General features: G+C 51.8%; 1 long non-coding RNA gene across 3 annotated transcripts; it reads left to right on the plus strand.

The window, feature by feature from the left end:
* Window positions 1–2,404: 2,404 nt before the first annotated feature.
* LOC138432506 (uncharacterized) lies at window positions 2,405–19,117 on the plus strand. 3 transcript variants are annotated; one of them, XR_011253876.1, is made up of 5 exons: window positions 2,405–2,510; window positions 11,251–11,346; window positions 13,568–13,761; window positions 14,755–15,975; window positions 17,919–19,117. It is a non-coding gene; the product is annotated as an uncharacterized lncRNA (long non-coding RNA). The 3 variants fall into 3 exon arrangements; XR_011253877.1 differs by lacking the exon at window positions 2,405–2,510 and adding an exon at window positions 10,853–10,988; XR_011253875.1 differs by lacking the exon at window positions 17,919–19,117 and having other exon boundaries at window positions 14,755–16,307.
* Window positions 19,118–19,466: the final 349 nt, after the last annotated feature.

Consider the following 19,466-nt stretch of genomic DNA (forward strand, 5'->3'; position numbering starts at 1 on the left):
GTTAACACAGATAATTGCACATGGAAACGCCTCGGTCAACGACCTTCAGAGAATCGCCGGTGGGTGCCCCCAGTTCTGCGCCTTCTCACTTCTGACAGGCAGAGGGGCCAGCGCAGCGGAGGAGCACAGCCCCTTCCCTCCCGCCTCCGGGGCCCCGGACTGGGACTCCGCACTTGGTGCCCCCCGCCCCCGCCTCCCTGCACACGGCCCTTGCTCTCCGCGTGGATCTGCTCTGTGAGGGGCAGTTCCTCAGCGCACAGGCGTCGGCTACATCTGGGCGACCCGTGTGAGTGGAGGCCAGAGGTATTTTCATTCCTCTAGAAATGGAAACAGAGGCTGGTGCAAGACCATCTCCTCTGAGGCTGAGGGCGACTGGGAGAGTTTGATACTTAGATGCTGTGACTGATTCTGTGGACAGAATCAGCGTAATTGAAAGCAGGCGTGGACCAAGCACCAGGCATCATCGCACAGCTCCCCCAACCCCCCCTGAGCTCTGGGCTCCTGCCAGGTCACGTGATGGTCCCGTCCGCCCCGCTCACCAGCCCGCCCTGGAGTGCAGCCTCCTCCTCCTGGTCCTGACTCTGGCCTACTGAGCTTAGCGCTGTCTCCTCCTTGGCTGGTTACCCAGCACCCCCGGGCTTGGCCGCTCGGGGCCCCGGGAAGCCCAGCTCTGTCAGGTGGCGACCAGACACGTGTCCAGAGACCTCACTGCTGGCCACTTGCCCGCTGGTAGGTCGGCGCTGGGCCTCACTCTGTGCAGATGCAGCCTCCTGTGCCCACATCTGGGCTGCTCCAAGTCACCCTGCTTGTCCAGCCTCAGGAGCACAGCTGGTAACTGCTGCCCCTCAGCTGTAACCAGAGCAAGTCGGCAGCCATCTTCAAAATCTGTTTTCTGCAACAGGAGCGTGGCCCTAAACTCACTCAGGAATGGTTGGAGACAGCCATCCGTGCTGAGGCGAGGTCACCAGAATCGGGACAGGGCTCAGGGGACAGGGCACAGGGGACAGGGTGCAGGGGACGGGGGACAAGGGACAGGGGACAGGGGATGGGGGACAGGGGACAGGGGACGGGGGACAGGGGACAGGGGACGGGGGACAGGGGACGGGGGATGGGGCACAGGGGATGGGGGATGGGGGATGGGGGACGGGGGACGGGGATGGGGAACAGGGCTCAGGGGACGGGGGACAGGGGACGGGGGACGGGGGACAGGGGACAGGGCGCAGGGGACGGGGGACGGGGGACAGGGGATGGGGGATGGGGGATGGGGGACGGGGGACGGGGGACAGGGGACGGGGGACAGGGCGCAGGGGACGGGGGACGGGGGACAGGGGATGGGGGACAGGGGACAGAGGACAACATGACGCAGGGGACAGGGCACAGGGGACAGGGCACAGGGGACAGGGGATGGGGGACAGGGCACAGGGGACAGGGCTCCTAGTTCACGGGGAGAGTGACTGAGCCCTCAGAGCCAGTGTGTTTCGTGGGCTCAGTGTGTGCCCACTTCCCGTCGGGGGCTTCAAAGGCTTAATTGAAAGGGAATCTGGTCTCCTGGGAAGTGTCACAACTAGGCGTTTAGGCAGTGGACACTTCAGTGTCAGTCCTGGTGATCAGCTGCGTCCAAGTCACCAGGGCGCCCCTTGGACGTGGCAGAACTGTGTCACAGAACTGAGAGTGCTTGCATCCTTTGCTAAGTTTTAACAAAGCCCAGAGGGTTCTACTTCCCTGGTGGCTCAGATGGTAAAGCGTCTGCCAGCAATACGGAAGCCCCGGCTTCGATCCCTGGGTCTGGAAGATCCCCTGGAGAAGGAAATGGCAACCCACTCCAGTACTCTTGCCTGGAAAATTCCATGGACTGAGGAACCTGGTAGGCTACAGTCCGTGGGGTTGCAAAGAGTCGGACACGACTGAGCGACTTCACATTTCACTTTCAGAGGGTTCTAGCCCCTGGTCATCCAGGATTTGTACTGGCTTTTGTGCCAAACTCGCGCTTCCCTGAGTGCTTTGCTGACACTGGGGTACACACTGAACGTCTGTTTTCTTGATCCTAATGGAAAATGTTGGCAGTGGGGGGCGGAGGGTGCTGAAAGGGGAGAACAGGGAAGCATAGCTCTTATCCGGAGCCTCTGCAGGCACGTTCAGCCTGCAGGAGATTAACTGTGAGATTAAGTTAAAAAGCGCAGCCCTTGAGCCAAAGCCAGCGCTTTGTGTTTGTTCCTGTTGCATTGGCGATTTGGGGTCAAGTTCAGCCTCAGGACAGTTAGGCCTCCCTCCCTCTGGGCCCCTGGAATGGGGCCAAGAACCTTCTAATTGATTGCTTAATTACAGAGGTTTCCAAGTTACAGCAGCTTGGAGCCTCTCCATGATTTATTCTGCAAAATAAAAACCTCCCTTTCCCTGCAGGTCTGTGCCAGGAGTAAATAACCCTCCTGACTTAGGAGACTGGACGCCATCTTCTAGAAAGAAGCTCACAAGACCAGGGCGGGTGTGGCTCAGCCACGGTGTTCTTGACAGTAAGCTCCACCTTGTTTGTTTTCGGTTTTGATTCGTGTGTATATGTATCTCCAAAGACTCTCTTGCTAAAATACAAACGCATTTGGGAAAAGTCAGACAGTTTTGAGGGGCTGGCCGTGGGGAAGCTACAAGGCCATAGGGTCTGGAGTGGATGGGGGCTCTGGCCGGAGCCCATGCTGCAAATACGAGGACTCGGGGGGCAGCCCCCAGGGCCACACGTTCAGAGAGACAGAGGTGAGAGCATACGGAGTCAGACTGTGTGGCTCGTGTTGGCAAAGCACAGGGGTGGGGTGGGGGAGGTTCAAGCCTCACGGGCTAGACCTGAGGGACCCCTGGGGTCTCGGCAGGCCCAGGGGGACACTGAGCCTCTCTGGGATAAGCCTGGAAGGACTCTGGGGACTCTGAGGGGTTCCCGGTGGCCCTGGGCTCAGGGGTGTGTCAGGCAGGAGGTGACTGCCCCCTGGTGGGAACCTGGGCCGTGCTGATGGGAAGGGGGTGGTCTCACAGGGGACTGGAGGACATGCTGGCTTCAGACAGACCCGAGGACAGAGGGAACGGTTGGCTTTGCCTGTTTGTCTTGACTTTTTGTCAGCGGGGGGGAGGAGCTGTTTAGAAAAACAAAAGGACGAAACGGATGAGGAGGTTCGGGCAGCAACAGACAAGAAGCAAGGGGCCCCGCTGGCGTCTGCGGAGGTGGCAGGCTTTCAGCAGAGGCTCTGGCGAGGGGTCACTGGGAGACTGTCCAGAAGGCAGGCCTGCCCCTGGGGGTCGTTTCAGGGACCGCGTCCCCCGGCCCGGCCTATGTGAGGGCCACGGCTGGCCGTCCTGACTGAGACCACGGGGGGCTTCTCCGGGCAGCAGGAACGAGGCCTCAGCCCGAGTCTGTGTCCACTCAGGGCACCAGGTCAGCCTTGCACCGACTTGTCTCTGAGCTGGAGTCCCTGAAGGTCTCTCGGGGAGACCCCCGGAGGCTCCAGCCCTTGGGGCCTCCCTCTGCCTGTTGGCAGCTCCGTGTGTTTCTGCCCTAATTTATCTGATTTGGCAGATGGCCTAGGCTGGAAAAAGCAAATGATTGGTTGAGAGCCTGAAAATGATCATTCCGTTTCCCCTAAAGAAAATTGAGAAAGCTGAGTGAAGAGCTATCGTTTCCACGTGAATGTTTGACAAAAAGAAATTTGAAGTTTCTCGTCTAAAATTCTACATTCTCAAGTTAGCTGCGTCTATCTGACACGTAAAATTACACTTTGTTTTCTAAGTTTTTACCAGTCGATAAGTTAAAGGTTAAACAATATGGCTCGGAGGTGTGAATGTGCTTGCAATTTACTACCAACAGCTCATTAATCACGCAGCTGACACGAGCTTTCCGAGAGGTCTGGAGTAAGCACACTTGGCAAGTCACAAGGGGTGATGCTGGTACTTTTTCTTAAACTTTCTTTTAAACTCACAATCAAAGTTTCCTGTGATGAATGGAGCTGAACTGACTCGGAATCCCTTGCACTCGTGGGCAGGGCAGCGCTGGACGACCGTGGTTGAGGCCTCTCGGGGTCCAGGCGGGGCCCGGGGTGGGGCTCGGGCTCTGGGGCTGTTCAGGAGGACAGCCGGGCGGCTGGTCTGCAAAACGCTGCTCTGCTAGGGGAGGGCCGCAGGAAGGAGGCAGAAGCCTAGTGTGCCTTCAGGCGGAAAATCCAGGACCCGCCACGAGCCCCTGTTGTGTTAGGTGCTGGGTGTGCAGGGGAGAGGTGAACGCGTTCTCATTCCCGAGTCCTGCCCCCTGGCACCGTGTCCAGGGCATTGTGAGCCGCAGCAGGGCTGCCCCGGTGTTACACTAGAGGCAGTCACACCGACATCTGCCGCTCCTCTGCCCGCCCCTCTGCCCGCCCCTCCGTGAGGGTCTGCAGGGTGGAGAACGTGGTTGCACCGCCCACCATCCAGGAGCCGCGTTGCTCATTCCCAGGGGGTCTGTGTCCTGGTGCCCTGGGACGCAACCTGCCCACCCGGCTGGGTTCCTAGAGGTCTGGTCTTGGGCCCAGGAAGTAAGGGCAGTTTGTGGATCTCAGAGCTGCCCGCGTCGTAAGCCGGCCCTGGGAAGCTAGGGCACAAACCAGCAATTCACATTCTTACATTTTTTTCAAAAAGCAGTGCTGATAAAGAAATGATCTTCACCTTCGTAGGAGGAAAAGAGTCTAAGCTGTTACTGTGTTTGGTGATTTGAAAATCCGGGGCCGAGCGTAGAAGACGCCGACCTGCTCGAGCCACCGCCGGGGAAGCTCCGTCCCCTCGCCGCCGGTTCCCGCGCCCCTGGGGCCCACCGGCGCTGCGCCGCCACCGCCTCCCGTCAGCCCGCCGAGCCTGTCAGGGCTGGGTGCCGCGCCGGGGGGAATGAGATGGTCTCACAGTTCTGGGCTAAACTCTAACTCTTCCGGGGAAAGCAAAGCGCTTCTAAAGGCCGTCGTGGCAAGGATGAAAAACGCATCTGTGCGAGGGGTGACCCCTGCCTCACACCTGGGCCCCTGTGACTCTGCCCTGGACAGCAGGCCGCATCCCGGGGGGCACACGCGTGCTCCTGGTGGGGTCGGCGGGGCCCCGGGGCGCCCCACCCTCCGCCTTCGCCCCGGACGGTTTCTTCCTGCGCGACCGTCTCCAGCTCGCCGCGCTCGGGGAGCCGCTGGGGTCACAAGCCCACAGGACGCTCCGCGCCCCGCCACCTCCGCGGATGCCGCGCGCTCTTGCAGACTTCCCTGAGCTGCCCCGTCACCCCGGGGACCTGCGCCTACGAGAAGCTCCGGGTGGTGGGTGACGAAGCTGGGCCCCGGGTCCCCAGCACCTCCCACCACTCAGCCTGCGCTCCCCCTGCGGCTGGAGCGCAGAGCAGGAAGCCTGGAAATCACAGACGGCCTTGCCACCCGTGGCCCCAGAGCCGCTGCAGAGCCGCTGCGGCGCAGACGGAGCCCAGCTCCCTTCCGAGCCGAGTACAGCCTTCCTTCCAGCCGCTGCTAACCGCGGCTCCACGGTGACATTAGCTGGATGAAGAGCCCAATTAAGTTTTAATTACCCCGGGTGAGGCCCCCCAGGTATGACTCACTTGCTAATTAGATAAGCCACGGGATTTGTTCTGAGCGCCGGCGGGGCAAAACACGGCCTAATCCCCTCTCTGTAAAGGTTCAGAATAAATTAAAAAGTCTTTAGAAATAAAATCTCCACGGTTATCAAGGATAAAGTCTCGAGGCCTCGGCAAGGTGGGGGATGGAGGCCCAGCACTCTGGCCTGCCCACAGACAGGGGCTCTGACCTGGGAGCTGAAGTGACAGACGACCCCGCTCTGTGGGGAGTGCCGTTAGGGCAGGCGGGCTGGCTGCCTTCTCTCAGTGAATACAGAAGTTCTCCTTTTATGAATGTGATGAGGAACTAGCAGCAGAACGCGGTGAGGGCAAACCAGGAAAGCCAGGATGGCGCCCGTACCAGGCGGAGGCACCTCCCCGGCCTGGCTCCTCTCAGGCGCACCCTCTCCCAAGCCCTTGGTGCCTTTTTGATGACAGACCCTTAAATCCGAGAGGAGCGTGGAGGAGCAAGCTCTGGCTCCAGGTTTTGCTGGACGTGCCAGGGTGAGGCCCAGCCTGTGGACAGCCCAGGAAGCCAGCCTGGAGGAGGAGGAGGTGTCGTGTCCAGACCAGGTCTGACTGACTCCACGTCCGGTGGCAGCTGCAGGCCAGGCCGCTGGGTGGGCACTCTTAGAGGAGCCGGACACATGTCTTCTCAAATGTGGCTGAAGGCCTGAGGGCTCAGGATGTGCCAGGACCAGGACCCAGAGGATGAAACCAGGAGGCAGGAGCTGGCTTCAGAGGGAGACTTTTCACCCGAGGTAGATGAGGAGAACCTGAAACCCACAGGAGAGGTCCCAGGGTCTCAAAGGACATCGCTCTCATCTCAGAGCAGGGACACCAGAAGCGGTCTGGGCCTTGCTGTGGGACCCATGTCTGCATGTCTCATCCTGGAGATAAGGGAAAGCAGGAAATGGAGAAAGGCCCTAGTCATTCCATCCCCTGATTATATTCAAGTCCTCTGTCCCTTCAGACTGAGGGTATCAGAAGCAAGTCTGTGAAGGCATAACTCAGCCAGAACCTCAGATTATCTCTGAGACGACTCATAAAATCCAGGAGAACAAGAGGTCAGACCCACAGGGGATCCAGGTTGGGATTATCAGACGTGGGCTATATGACAACTATGACAGCAAGTACAGGAAGTGCAATGAAGCAGAAAGTTTTGGCAGGAAACTGGCAACTGTGATACAAGAGGCTCCCAGGCCTGAGGCCAGGGGGTGGGGAAGGGTGATCCTGGTACAAACTCTGAGTGATGGAGTTTTGGGGTCTGACGCCCAGCACGCGGACTGCAGCAAACAGCACTGCTCTGTGCCCCTGGAATTCACGAGGAAATAAATCTCACCACACCAACAAGGGAACAAAGAACGATGCTGACTACCTGAGGCGATAGGCTGAATAGCTTGACTGTGCTGAGCATTCCAAGATGTGTGTGGGAATCGAAGCATCGCACTGCGCGCCTCAGAAAGACACCGTTCTCGTCAGCTGCACCTCAGTGAGGCTGGAAGAGGCAGACCAACAAAAAGGTGGTGTACGAATCCTCAGTGTACTGTTCGGCTTAAAAATACGTCAGTAACTAACGGAAAAGGCATGCAAGGAGTCAGCAAGGAATGAAGCAGCTGATGTGCGATGGGTCACATTCTTGTAACCCGCCACGTAAAAGGGCAAAGAGAAATTACATCAGCTGACTCAGGAAAAAGCGTTTGATAAAATACCATATATATATAAATATTAAAACATTTGATACATTTGATATGTATATATATATCGTACACACACAATCAACAGCGTCAACGAAAAGGATGTGGCAAGCTAGGAACCAAAGGACACGTAAAAGACCCACAGCAAAGGCACAGTTGGCTGTACTTCTCTTTCAAGGTCAGGAAGGAGACCAGAAAGTCACCATCACTACTGATGTTTAACTAGCATGAGGGGAAAAAAAAGCAAGATGAAAAAATAATACATGAGAACTGGAAAGGAAAAACACAGCTACCCTTCTATGTAAATAACCTGATTATGTATGCAGAAAATCCAATAAAGTAAACAGATAAACTTGAAAATTGATAACTAAATTTAGCAAGACATTGGATAATGATCAACATACAAAGCATTTTACCTCTCATTTCAGTTCAGTCGCGTAGTCGTGTCTGATTCTTTCCAACCCCACGGACTGCAGCACACCAGGCCTCCTTGTCCATCACCAACTCCCGAGGTTTACTCAAACTCGTGTCCATTGAGTCAGTGATGCCGTCCAACCATCTCATTCATCCTCTGTTGTTCCCCTCTCCTCTTGCCCTCAATCTTTCTCAGCTTCGGGGTCTTTTCCAATGAGTTAGGTCTTCCCATCAGGAGGCCAAAGTATTGAAGTTTCAGCTACAGCGTCAGTCCTTGCAATGAATATTCAGGACTGATCTCCTCTAGGATGGACTGGTTGGATCTCCTTGCAGTCCAAGGGACTCTCAAGAGTCTTCTCCAACACCACAGTTCAAAAGCATCAATTCTTCGGTGGTCAGCTTTCTTTATAGTCCAACTCTCACATCCATACATGACCACTGGAAAAACCATAGCCTTGACTAGATGGACCTTTGTTGGCAAAGTAATGTCTCTGCTTTTGAATATGCTGTCTAGGTTGGTCATAACTTTCCTTCCAAGGAGTAAGCGTCTTTTTATTTCATTTACCTCTACATATCAGCAATAAATGATTAGAAAACACAATTTAAAAGATACCTTTTTAGGGACGCAAAGAGTCAAATATTGGCAACACATCCAACAAAAGATACGTAAGACCTTTATGACAAAACCCAGAAAGCGTTACAGAGCAAATTTAAAAAGACCTAATTGAATTGAAAGGCTCAATCATTTTAAATATGTCACTTTCTGCAGTGTTTTATAGGTTTAATATAAAATCTTAGCATAATCTATAAGACTAAGAAAATCTTGTGGAGGAACAAATTTAGAATAATTGTAGACTTACAAAGCTACAGTAATTAAAAGCTGAGGAACTGCCATAGCATGGATGATAGACCCAGGAACAGAATGGACAGGGAATCCCACGGCAGCGGGACGCTCAGCTGAGGGCAGTGGACACCTCAGAGAAGCAGCAAAGCACAGCCTTCTCAGTGAACAGGTCGCTCTGAAGAATTAAAATGTGGCCCTAGCTCTCAGCATCAGCAAAACTTTCCCAGCGGAGAGCAGATATGAACGTGGAGGCAAACCAGGGCCCCCTGGAAGGTGACGGTCAGACATCTGGGCTACCTCGAGGAGGAACCCTCTATTAGCAAACAGAAAAAGAACCAGCCATCAAGGGAAGGAGTGATAAAGGGGCCATATGAAATTATGAAACTCTGTCCGCAAAAACACTGTCAGAAAAGATAGGCAAGACAGTGTAGGAACAGATATCTGCAAAACTCCTGTCTGTACTCTAGCAAGCACTCTCGTGCAGCAGTAAGAAAAGACGGGTTCTCCACGGGCACAGTGCCACGGCGCTGGCCCGGCCGCCGAAATGGACTTTTGCTGAGTGGAGCACGGAGCGTGGGTTCAGCAAGGACACGGCCACTGGGCCTCGGCAGGCGGCCGTTCTCCCCCAAGCACAGCTGAGCCCAGATGACCACATCACGAGTGTGTGATTCATCTTTACAAGGTTCAAAAATACACAAAACTAGCCCACGATGATGACGACGGAAGCCAACATGATAGTTTAGGGAGGCAGGCGCGTCGTGATGCGAGAGAGTCAGGCTCTGATAACATTTCGTTTAAACATGCCTTGAGCAGGGCTTCCGTCAGTCACTCAGCTGTCTGTTGGACACTGTCTTGAATGCACGTATTGAATAGCGCTTAATAGCACATGAATTCATGAGAAAAATCAGGAAGCCGAGAAGAAGTACCATCCCTTGTGGAGCCAGAGACGAGGGCCTAAGGGGGCCTGATGGGGTTAGGACCTTCCCTAAAGCCCTCAAGGTCACTGGGACCAGGGCGATGGCTGAGTGGGCCTCAGGGTAGACGGGCTGGGCTGGACGGAGGTGGGCATCGGGCTGGGAGCCGGCCACCGGGAGGAGTTTGTCTTCTCTTTGATGGGAGCGGGCTGCAATCTCCTTCAATCTAACTTTTGACTCTAAGAGTTTGTGCCACAGAATCATTGTATTTATTACCATAATAATTCAAGATCTTAGAACTGCTGTGAGCTGACATGGTGTATATATTTTTGTCTGAAACAAAGGAACTTAGTTTTTGCAAATTGTTAGAGACTTCAAAAAATGCATTTCATTTTCAGATGTATTGTCAAGGGCAGTGACTCACGGCTCAGGCTGGTTCAGAAGCGATCTCTAAAGAGAGGCACGATTTTTCCTGAATTTCATTTGCAAGGAGGCGGTGGCTGGCTCTGGGCCCCCACCCAGAAGGCCGGGTCTGACTCCAAGAGCCCTGAGTCAACTGGCCCAGGAAGGGCACCATTGCTCACCCAGGGACCCAGGCCGGCTCGGGTCAGAGGGGCAGGGGGCACAGTGCTGGCCCTTCTGCTGAAGATTGTGATTGGGTTTGAGAGTCACCCTTTGGCCACTGAGCGAATTGCCTCACCTATATTGCATTAAAGTACAATTTCCAACTTTTGCTTGAAGTCAATAGATGAGTCAGCCCAGTGATTCACTGTGTCTCCTCACCTTCTTAATTCTGTTATATCCTGGAAGAATCATGCTTGAATATTGATGGAAACCCTTTGAAGTCCTGAGACATCGTGCTTTCTAAAATAAGGTCACTTCTTTTTGCTAATATCTGACCTATGAAAAGTCTCTCCTCAAAATCTGTACAAACGGAGATGACAGGGTCATTCGTCACCTTCTTGGGCAGGTGTGGGCTGATTCCGGGAAGCTGTGGCTGTGCATGAAGCTCTGATGAGGCCTAGGGGGTGGTGAGACCCCAGGTTCGGGGAATCCAGGCTGGAAAATTCCGGCTGGGGGGGGGGGGTGGGGGGGGCGGGCGGGATCTGTGTCCTGGGCCAGCTGGTCTCTCAAGCACAGGGGTGATGCCCGCATCAGGGACCTCAGACCAGCACGGGTGCTGAGCTGAGTGCAACACACCGCCCCAGGGCACACGCCAGGGTCGCAGCCCTCTCAGCCTTAGCGATGAGAGTGAGCAGCTCTGGCACAATCCGTTCAGAAACAGGAAACACAGCCCAGCCCATTGAGCTTCTCCCCTCAGGAAGGGAGTGGTGACTCTAGGCCTGACCTAGGAGGTCGGCTAAATCACGGCTTCACAGCTGGTCAGCACTAACTTATCGTAGGTAATTCTAGCAAGGTCGGCATGAGGTCTTCCCATTGGCGGCACGCTTGGTGACCAGGAGCAGAACTCTCCGGAGCTGGCTTATGCAGAGACGGGGACTTATCTGAAGGTTTGTTTCTGAGGCACTGGGGGACATGAGTCTGAGTAAACTCTGGGAGTTGGCAATGGACAGGGAGGCCTGGCGTGCTGTGGTCCGTGGGGTCGCGGAGCTGGGCGTGACTGATGACTGAACTGACTGACTGGACGTGTGATGCACCAGACAGTGCTGGAACTGAAAGATAAGCAAGAGCCAGGTTTCAGAGATGCTTATCCGCTCAAATCCTTTTCCCTTTAATTCAAACTTTCATAAAAGCCATTGGTTTCTCTTTTAGACAAAACTCTTCCAATATTCATCTGCAGCAGCCTTCCCTCTCCTGACTCAGGCAGCAACCTCACAAAGGCCGAGGGGTTAAGAGGTTGAGACCACGGTGAGTCTCAGTGGAGCAGCTCGCTCTACGCGGGCCTGACGTGCGTGGAAATGGTGTGCTCAGAGGCGCCAGCTGAAACAGCTGCTCCTGAACTGGTAACATCCTGTGGCCGCTAAGTGCTCCCAGCAGAAGGAGCACTGGGCCCCCACGTGGCCAGGTGGGGCCAGTCCCTCGTCTCCAAGTGAGGGATCAGGGCACCCGAGGAGAGGGACCCAGGCAGAAGCCAAACACAGGATTTTTTCTCCACATGTTAATTCTTCCCCAAAATGAAATTACAAGTTTAGGCAAAGCATACACAAAATCTGGAGAGGCAGCCCCCCTTTAAAAGTGCAGAGGGGCTCACCCAGAAAAACCTTGCAAAATGTTTGATGCCATGTAAGAGAGCCTCAGGCTTGTTAACAGAAGAGAAAAATCCGAATCAGCATTAATCTCCTCTGAGACTCTCTCTGATGCTCTTCCTTATGCTCGCTCAGTGTGCATGGAGCGTGTCGCAAGGCTGTGACACCAACACAAGTTAAAGGCCTGGAGACATTTTCTCTTTGGAGCTAAAACCCTTTCCACAGCAAGTCGATTACAGATCCAGCTTTAGCTGTACCTCCCAGGGTCTCCTTGCCACCCAGAAAACAGAGGAGACATCCCTGTCCCTGTGGAAAGAGGGTTCTCACCTCTGCTGGGGAGTGTGTTATCACCCCGCTTTGCAAAGGGTTACATGAAAGCTCAAGAAATTTAAGTAACTCGGTCAGCTCACCTCCAGCAGCCACACTGTCTTAGCACGGGGCCAGGTGTACGTGTAGTCAGTCATCACTGAGAAACACCCTGTGATGGGAAGGCTGCGGGTGAACCTGAACCCAGAGAAGGTGAGTGAAGACCGTGGAAGGGGAGAGAGGACCAGAGGAGGTGAGAGAGGATCAGAGGAGGTGAGAGAGGATCAGAGGAGGTGAGTGAGGACCAGAGGAGGTGAGACAGGATCAGAGGAGGTGAGTGAGGACCAGAGGAGGTGAGAGAGGATCAGAGGAGGTGAGTGAGGACCAGCGGAGGTGAGAGAGGACCAGAGGAGGTGAGAGAGAACCAGAGGAGGTGAGAGAGGATCAGAGGAGGTGAGTGAGGACCAGAGGAGGTGAGAGAGGACCAGAGGAGATGAGAGAGAACCAGAGGAGGTGAGAGAGGACCAGAGGAGGTGAGTGAGGACCAGAGGAGGTGAGAGAGAACCAGAGGAGGTGAGAGAGGATCAGAGGAGGTGAGTGAGGACCAGAGGAGGTGAGAGAGGACCAGAGGAGATGAGAGAGAACCAGAGGAGGTGAGAGAGGACCAGAGGAGGTGAGTGAGGACCAGAGGAGGTGAGAGAGAACCAGAGGAGGTGAGAGAGGATCAGAGGAGGTGAGTGAGGACCAGAGGAGGTGAGAGAGGACCAGAAAAGATGGGCTAGGAGACAGGCCAGTAGGCAGTTTGGTGCATCAGCTGACTTATTTCATTTGGATGCTCTGATCAATTAAGTTTCTAGAAGAGGTGAGTGTTGAGACAAGGGGATTGGAGGTTAAAAAAAAAAAGTTCTGGTTGTGGGTCTGTGGTTGGGAGTTTATGTAAGTCTTGATCCCTTCACGTTAAGGGTCTGACACTCCTTTTGAAAGGAATCCTCTGGACATCAGTATGGAAGCACCATGAGGATCAGGTGCAGGTTAGACAGTGTAGATGCCCTAAAGCCGAGAACTGGAGAAAAATCCCAACTGTGCCCAACCGAAGGCCCCACGGCCACATGTGCAGCTCCCTGCCGGAAGACGAGGAGATGCCCACCGACCTGTCAGGGCTCAACGGTCCCTGCGCCCAGACAGCTGGGTCCTCCTGACCTGTGTAGGAAGCAGCGTCACACATGCCAGGGAAAGCATGGGCTGATCCAGCATCTGCTCAAAAGTATATTCCCTTATAAAATAGAGTAACATCTTTGACTTGAAAAGTTATGGGGTGAGGTTTCATCAAAGCTCACTGAGAAGTTTATTCATGCCTAAGTGAACCAAAGGCTCAAGAAGAAGCTAGGTTCTGCTCAAGCAGGTTCCACTGTTGCTTTAAGAAGAAACAGCAAAGTTAGGAAGATGTGCTCACTTGCTCTTGTTTGCTGAGGAATAAATAGATGCACTCTCTCTTGACTCTGACTACACTGGGCTTACAAAGGAGTAAGAAATTGGATCATTTGCATGGTGCCAAATGACCACATCCTTCTTCTCAGCCCAGAGATCCGAGCACACGACTCTGAGTCATCCAGCTGCGCTGAGTCACGGCCACCCCTCCGGAAGCAGTTCTCAGGATAGCATGTCCGGCAGAGAGAAAACCTGTCCACGTCGTCAGTAAAGGCGACAGAGGCGAGAGTGAGGCTCCGCTCTCGAGCGCTGATGTCTGATGGCAAGAGGTCGGATGCCCGAGGTGAGGCAGCTGGGGGCTGGGTTGTTGTTTTAGTCACGGAGCCCAGGATGCTCTGGCCTTCTCAGTGTTGCTGACGTTCAGTCGCCAAGTCCTGTCCGACTCTTTGTGACCCTTCCCTGCAGCACATCAGGCTCCTCTGTCCTCCACTACCTCCCAGAGTTTGCTCAAATTCATATCCACTGAGTCAGTGATGCTACCAAACCATCTCAATCTCTGTCATCCCCTTCTTTTGCCTTCAATCTTTCCCAGAATCAGGGTCTTTTCCAAAGAGTCAGCTCTTCACGTTAGGTAACCGAAGTATTGGAGCTTCAGCATCAGTCCTTCTGATGAATTCAGGGTTGATTTCCTTTAGGACTGACTGGTTTGGCCCTCTTGCTGGACAAAGGTCTCCTTTTCTCCAGCATCACAATTCAGGTGCATCGGGTCTTTAACGTCCGGTCTTCTTTATGGTCCAACTCTCACACCCGTACACGACAGTCGGGAAAACCATAGCTGTGTCTATATGGACCTTTGTCAGTGAAGTGACACGGTTTCCTCCCAAAGAGCAAGCATCTTTTAATTTCATGACTGCGGTCACTGTCCACAGTGACTGGGAGCCTAAGAAAGTGAAATCTGTCCCTGCTTCCCCTTTCCTCCATCTAATTCCATGAGGTGATGGGACCAGATGCCATGACCTTAGTTTTTTTGATATTGATTTTCAAGCCAGCGTTTTCATTCTCCTCTTTCATCCTCATCAAGAAGCTTGCTACTAGTCATTTAAATTATCTGGTGAATAACAGCATTTGTCCCTTAGTTTCTGCTATGATCATTTAAACCCACCTCAGTGAGGACAAAGGTCATACCTGCTTTGATGGAATTGTGTCCTGAGGTCCAAGTATGACATAAATGTTTAATAATTATTTGCAAGTGAATGAACTGGCATATTGTCAGTGTCCTGTTGGGGTGTTAACTCCCTGATTTATCTAAATTCTCTCTTCTGCGTTCTTATTCCAGCTAGTATTCCTTCTTGTGACCCGCACTTCTGGCATAATGATGGTGACAGCTGACACTTACTGTCCAGCCCCCAGCTCACCGAAGCCCAGGAAGCAGGCGTTGTCGTCACGCTCCTTTCCAGTGGCTGCAGAGGCTCCGGGAGCTCGGTCGACGTCAGTGCAGCCTGTTCCGTTCAGCAGCGTGAGAGCTCGGCTTCCGCGGGCCTGACTCACACTAGGTGCCCCTCTCACTCGCCTTCTGTGCTCCCACTCTGCTTGGTACTGTTAGGGCTACTGCTACGTTTAAGCACACTGTTTCAACAGCAAGGCAGCACCACACGCCTGTTAGGAAGCCCAAGTCCAGAGTCCCGTCGGCAGCACGTTTTGAGAAGGGTGTGAAGCAATAGGAACTCTCTCAAATGGTGCAGCCACTTCGGAAGACAGCTGGATGGTTTCTTACACAGTAAACATGCTCTTACCACACGTCCAATACTCGCGTTCCCTGATACCCAAGGAAAAGAGATGCTGAGAAGAGATGTTCGCACAGGAGCCTGCACGCAGATGTTAATTGCGGTTTTATCCATAACTTCAGAACTTGGATGCAACCAAGACATCCTTCGGAGGGTGAACAGGTGAAAATAAACTCATATGTCCAGACACAATCATGGAATATTATTCAGTGCTAATAATAAAGAAATCTGAGCGCCAAATAACTGATGCTTTTAAACTGTGGTGTTGGAAAAGACTCTTGAGCGTCCCTTGGACTGCAAAGAGATCTAACCAGTCCATCATAGTGGAGATCAATCCTGGGTGTTCACTGGAAGGACTGATGTTGAAGTTGAAGCTCCAATACTTTGGCCACTTAATGCAAAGAGCTGACTCATTGGAAAAGACCCTGATGCTGGGAAAGATTGAAGGCAGGAGGAGAAGGGGACAACAGAGGATGAGATGGTTGGATGGCATCACCAACTCAATGGACATGAGTTTAGGTAAGCTCTGGGAGTTGGTGATGGACAGGGAGGCCTGGCATGCTGTGGTCCATGGAATCGCATAGAGTCAGACACAACGAAGTGACTGAACTGAACTGAACCGAATAAGAAATGAGTTATCTACCATGAAAAGACAGGAGGAACTCTAAACGCATGTTACTAAGTGGAAGAAGGCATTCTGAAAGATTTACACACTGCATAATTCCAACAGTGTGACATTCTAGAAAAGAGAGAACTATGAAGACGACAGAAAGGTCAGTGGGTGCCAAAGGTTTGAGGGGAAAATAGGTGGGACACAGAGGATGTTCAGGGCAGGACTCTACTCCACGTGATACAGTGGCCGTGTGTCATTATACACTTGTCCAAACCTACAGAATGTCAGCACCAAGGGTGGTGGGGATGTGTCCTTGAGGTTCATCCACGGGAGGAAATGCACTTTCTGGGGGAGATGCCGGCAGTAGGGGAGGCTGTGCATGGTGGCGGGGGGGGGGGGGGGCGGGCAGCAGGAGCTTTATCTGAGCTCTCTGTACCTTTCTCTTCAGTATCTGTGAGTCCAAACTACTATAAAGCTGAAGCCTAAAACAGAGGTCTGCTGCACGAGAACAGAGTATTTCATACGCTCACCGCATGTGCATAAATTCCATTTACTTCATAATTCTACAAATACACATCATCACACAGACACACAGACATGCACACAGATGAGCCAATCTGCAGGCTAACAAGTGAAACCACGTGCTGAATAACTAACGACACTGTGAGAGCTTCATCTTTGGTGCTGCAGCTATACTGCTCGCATCTGCTTAGAGACAGAAAGGGCCATAGTAACTTTTTCCTCAAAAAAGTACATCTTGGTTCTTGTCCACCTTATCCCAGGATGTGAGGAAGTGTTCTCGGGTGCAGAAGTGAAGCGGGCCCAGGCCTGCTGCTCCCAGCTCGGATGCCGGGTGGGGCCCGCTCCCTGGCTGTCTGCATCTCTGACGCGTCATCCGCGCCACGTGTGCTGATCTGGAGCCTCGCGACGTCCTGACGCCTCTCTGGTCATTTGCACATTGTTTGCACACATTGTGCTCGTGCAGCTGGCTCTTTATTCACAGGAGCCCAGCTGGCAAAGCAAAAATACACCCCGGCTACGTGGATCAGCTCCTCACTCCCCTCAGCCTCGGCTGAGAGCAGCCCGAGGAAAGAAATGCTACCTGTGAAGACCAGGCTGGGCCGGAGGAGCGCGGGGAGCTGAGCCACCCTGGACCTGGGGCCTGTGGATGCGGCTCAGCCCAGGCAGAACCTGTGCACAAGCCACGGCCTCCGCAGGCTCATCCTTCTGAGGTCAGGGTGCAGAGGAGGTGAAACCAGGCAGTGGTTGCCACCATCTAGAGGGAAACAGAAGCCAGGGGACTTCTGCCCATGTGGGAGCCCCCTTCTTGAGGCCTGGGGACAGGAGACTCTGCAGCTGAGCCAGCGTGTGGGCTTGTCCACCTCTCTGTTCATCTATTTCAGCATCCTTGACAAGCAGCTCACCTTCCTGGTGCATGTGTTTTCTGATTGCTTGGGTTTCACTTCTGTTTCCAGCTCATTTGGTCTAAGGGCACGGTGACAAATATGCAATAATCGTCACTGACAAGAAATATTCTCACACCCGGAAATTGATCTCAGGATCAGGCTGACCTCAGGGGAGAACTGAATTATGCCAGGTTCCTATGATTTCTGCCTCAGAGTCAGTAACTGGGTGGATACATTTCCCATTCCTCACAGTGAGAGACGAGTGAAGGTGACCTCTCTCTCTCACACACACACACACACACACACACACACACACACTGTCCTACAGCACAGAACAGCCTTGTTTGTGAAATGCATGTGGACGACCACAAGACGGGGGATTTCCTCAGTGCTTTACCCCTGCGTCAGACCACAGCGCACCATCACCTTCCCTTTTCAGATGCGAAAACCAAGCATCACCCCTTTTCTTATTCTAAGCATGTAACTACCATCTTGATCTCCAAGCCCCAGACAGCACTGTACCCACAACCTTCATCTTCTATTGCAAGTGGCCCTTATAGCACTTTCCTCGACAAAGGAGTTCTTGTTCTTCTTATTAAACAAACACAAGAGCCAGTAGAAATGTAAGAAAGTCTAATTATCAGTAGATTTCCAAAAATGAGAGTTCAAACAACAGTCGTCTGCTCTTCCCTTGCAGCCAAAACTGCTGAAACAGAAGGGAGAGCCGCTCCCGGGCTGTGAAGATGGGAAAGTCACTGTTCTCTGTGAGCCTCAGTGGGATGTCAGGATGAGCTTTTAGAAGGATCTTTAAGAATGTGTGCTGATAATTTTAAAAATATGTACAACAGTGTCAGAAAACTTTTGTAAGGAAAAAAGATAAGAAGAAAGCAAATGTGTATGCTTAAAGAATAATTTTTATAGAAGTGTTTAATTAAACCTGGAAACAGAATAAATTGCAATTAGTAAAAGAGTAACTAAGTGAACTATGATAAATCCACGCAGTAGAATTCTCCTGGCACCGGAAATCATAATTAGAGTTTGACTTGGAAAAATGCCAACAATATACTGTTAGGTGAAAAAAGTTTACAAAAGAGTAAGTATAATAGAACCCTACTTTTGGAAACTATAATGCACACACACACTGACAGAATCTGGAAGAATACCCACTACAATGGTGAGAGCAATTATTTCTGGGTGATGAGACATGGATGATTTACTTTCAGTTTAGTTTTCTTTTATTTATTCTTGATAGTCAATAATGAATATAAATTACCTCTGCAAGGAAAAAAAAAGTATGATTCTAGCAAACAGAATCCAACAACATATTAAAGAGATCATACATCTTGACCAAGTGGGCTTTATCCCAGGGATGCAAGGATTCTTCAATATCCAAAAATTAATCAATGTAATACACCACATTAACAAATTGAAAAATAAAAACCATATGAGTATCTCAATAGATGCAGAGAAAGCCTTTGACAAAATTCAACATCCATTTATGATAAAAGCCCTCCAGAAAGCAGGAATAGAAGGAACATACCTCAACATAATAAAAGCTATATATGACAAACCCACAGCAAACATTATCCTCAATGGTGAAAAATTGAAAGTATTTCCCCTAACGTTAGGAACAAGACAAGGGTGCCCACTCTCACCACTACTATTCAACATAGTTTTGGAAGGTTTGGCCACAGCGATCAGAGCAGAAAAAGAAATAAAAGGAATCCAGATTGGAAAAGAAGTAAAACTCTCACTGTTTGCAGATGACATGATCCTCTACATGGAAAACCCTAAAGACTCCACCAGAACATTACTAGAGCTAATCAATGAATATAGTAAAGTTGCAGGATATAAAATCAACACACAGAAATCCCTTGCATTCCTATGCACTAACAATGAGAAAACAGAAAGAGAAATTAAGGAAACAATTCCATTCACCATTGCAATGAAAAGAATAAAATACTTAGGAATATATCTACCTAAAGAAACTAAAGACCTATATATAGAAAACTATAAAAACACTGGTGAAATAAATCTAATAGATGGAGAAATATACCGTGTTAATGGATTGGAAGAATCAATATAGTGAAAATGAGTATACTACCCAAAGCAATCTACAGATTCAATGCAATCCCTATCAAGCTACCAATGGTATTTTTCACAGAGCTAGATCAAATAACTTCACAATTTGTATGGAAATACAAAAAATCTCGAATAGCCAAAGCAATCTTGAGAAAGAAGAACG

This window comes from Ovis canadensis, chromosome 2, assembly GCF_042477335.2.
Source record: "Ovis canadensis isolate MfBH-ARS-UI-01 breed Bighorn chromosome 2, ARS-UI_OviCan_v2, whole genome shotgun sequence".
Lineage (NCBI taxonomy): Eukaryota > Metazoa > Chordata > Mammalia > Artiodactyla > Bovidae > Ovis > Ovis canadensis.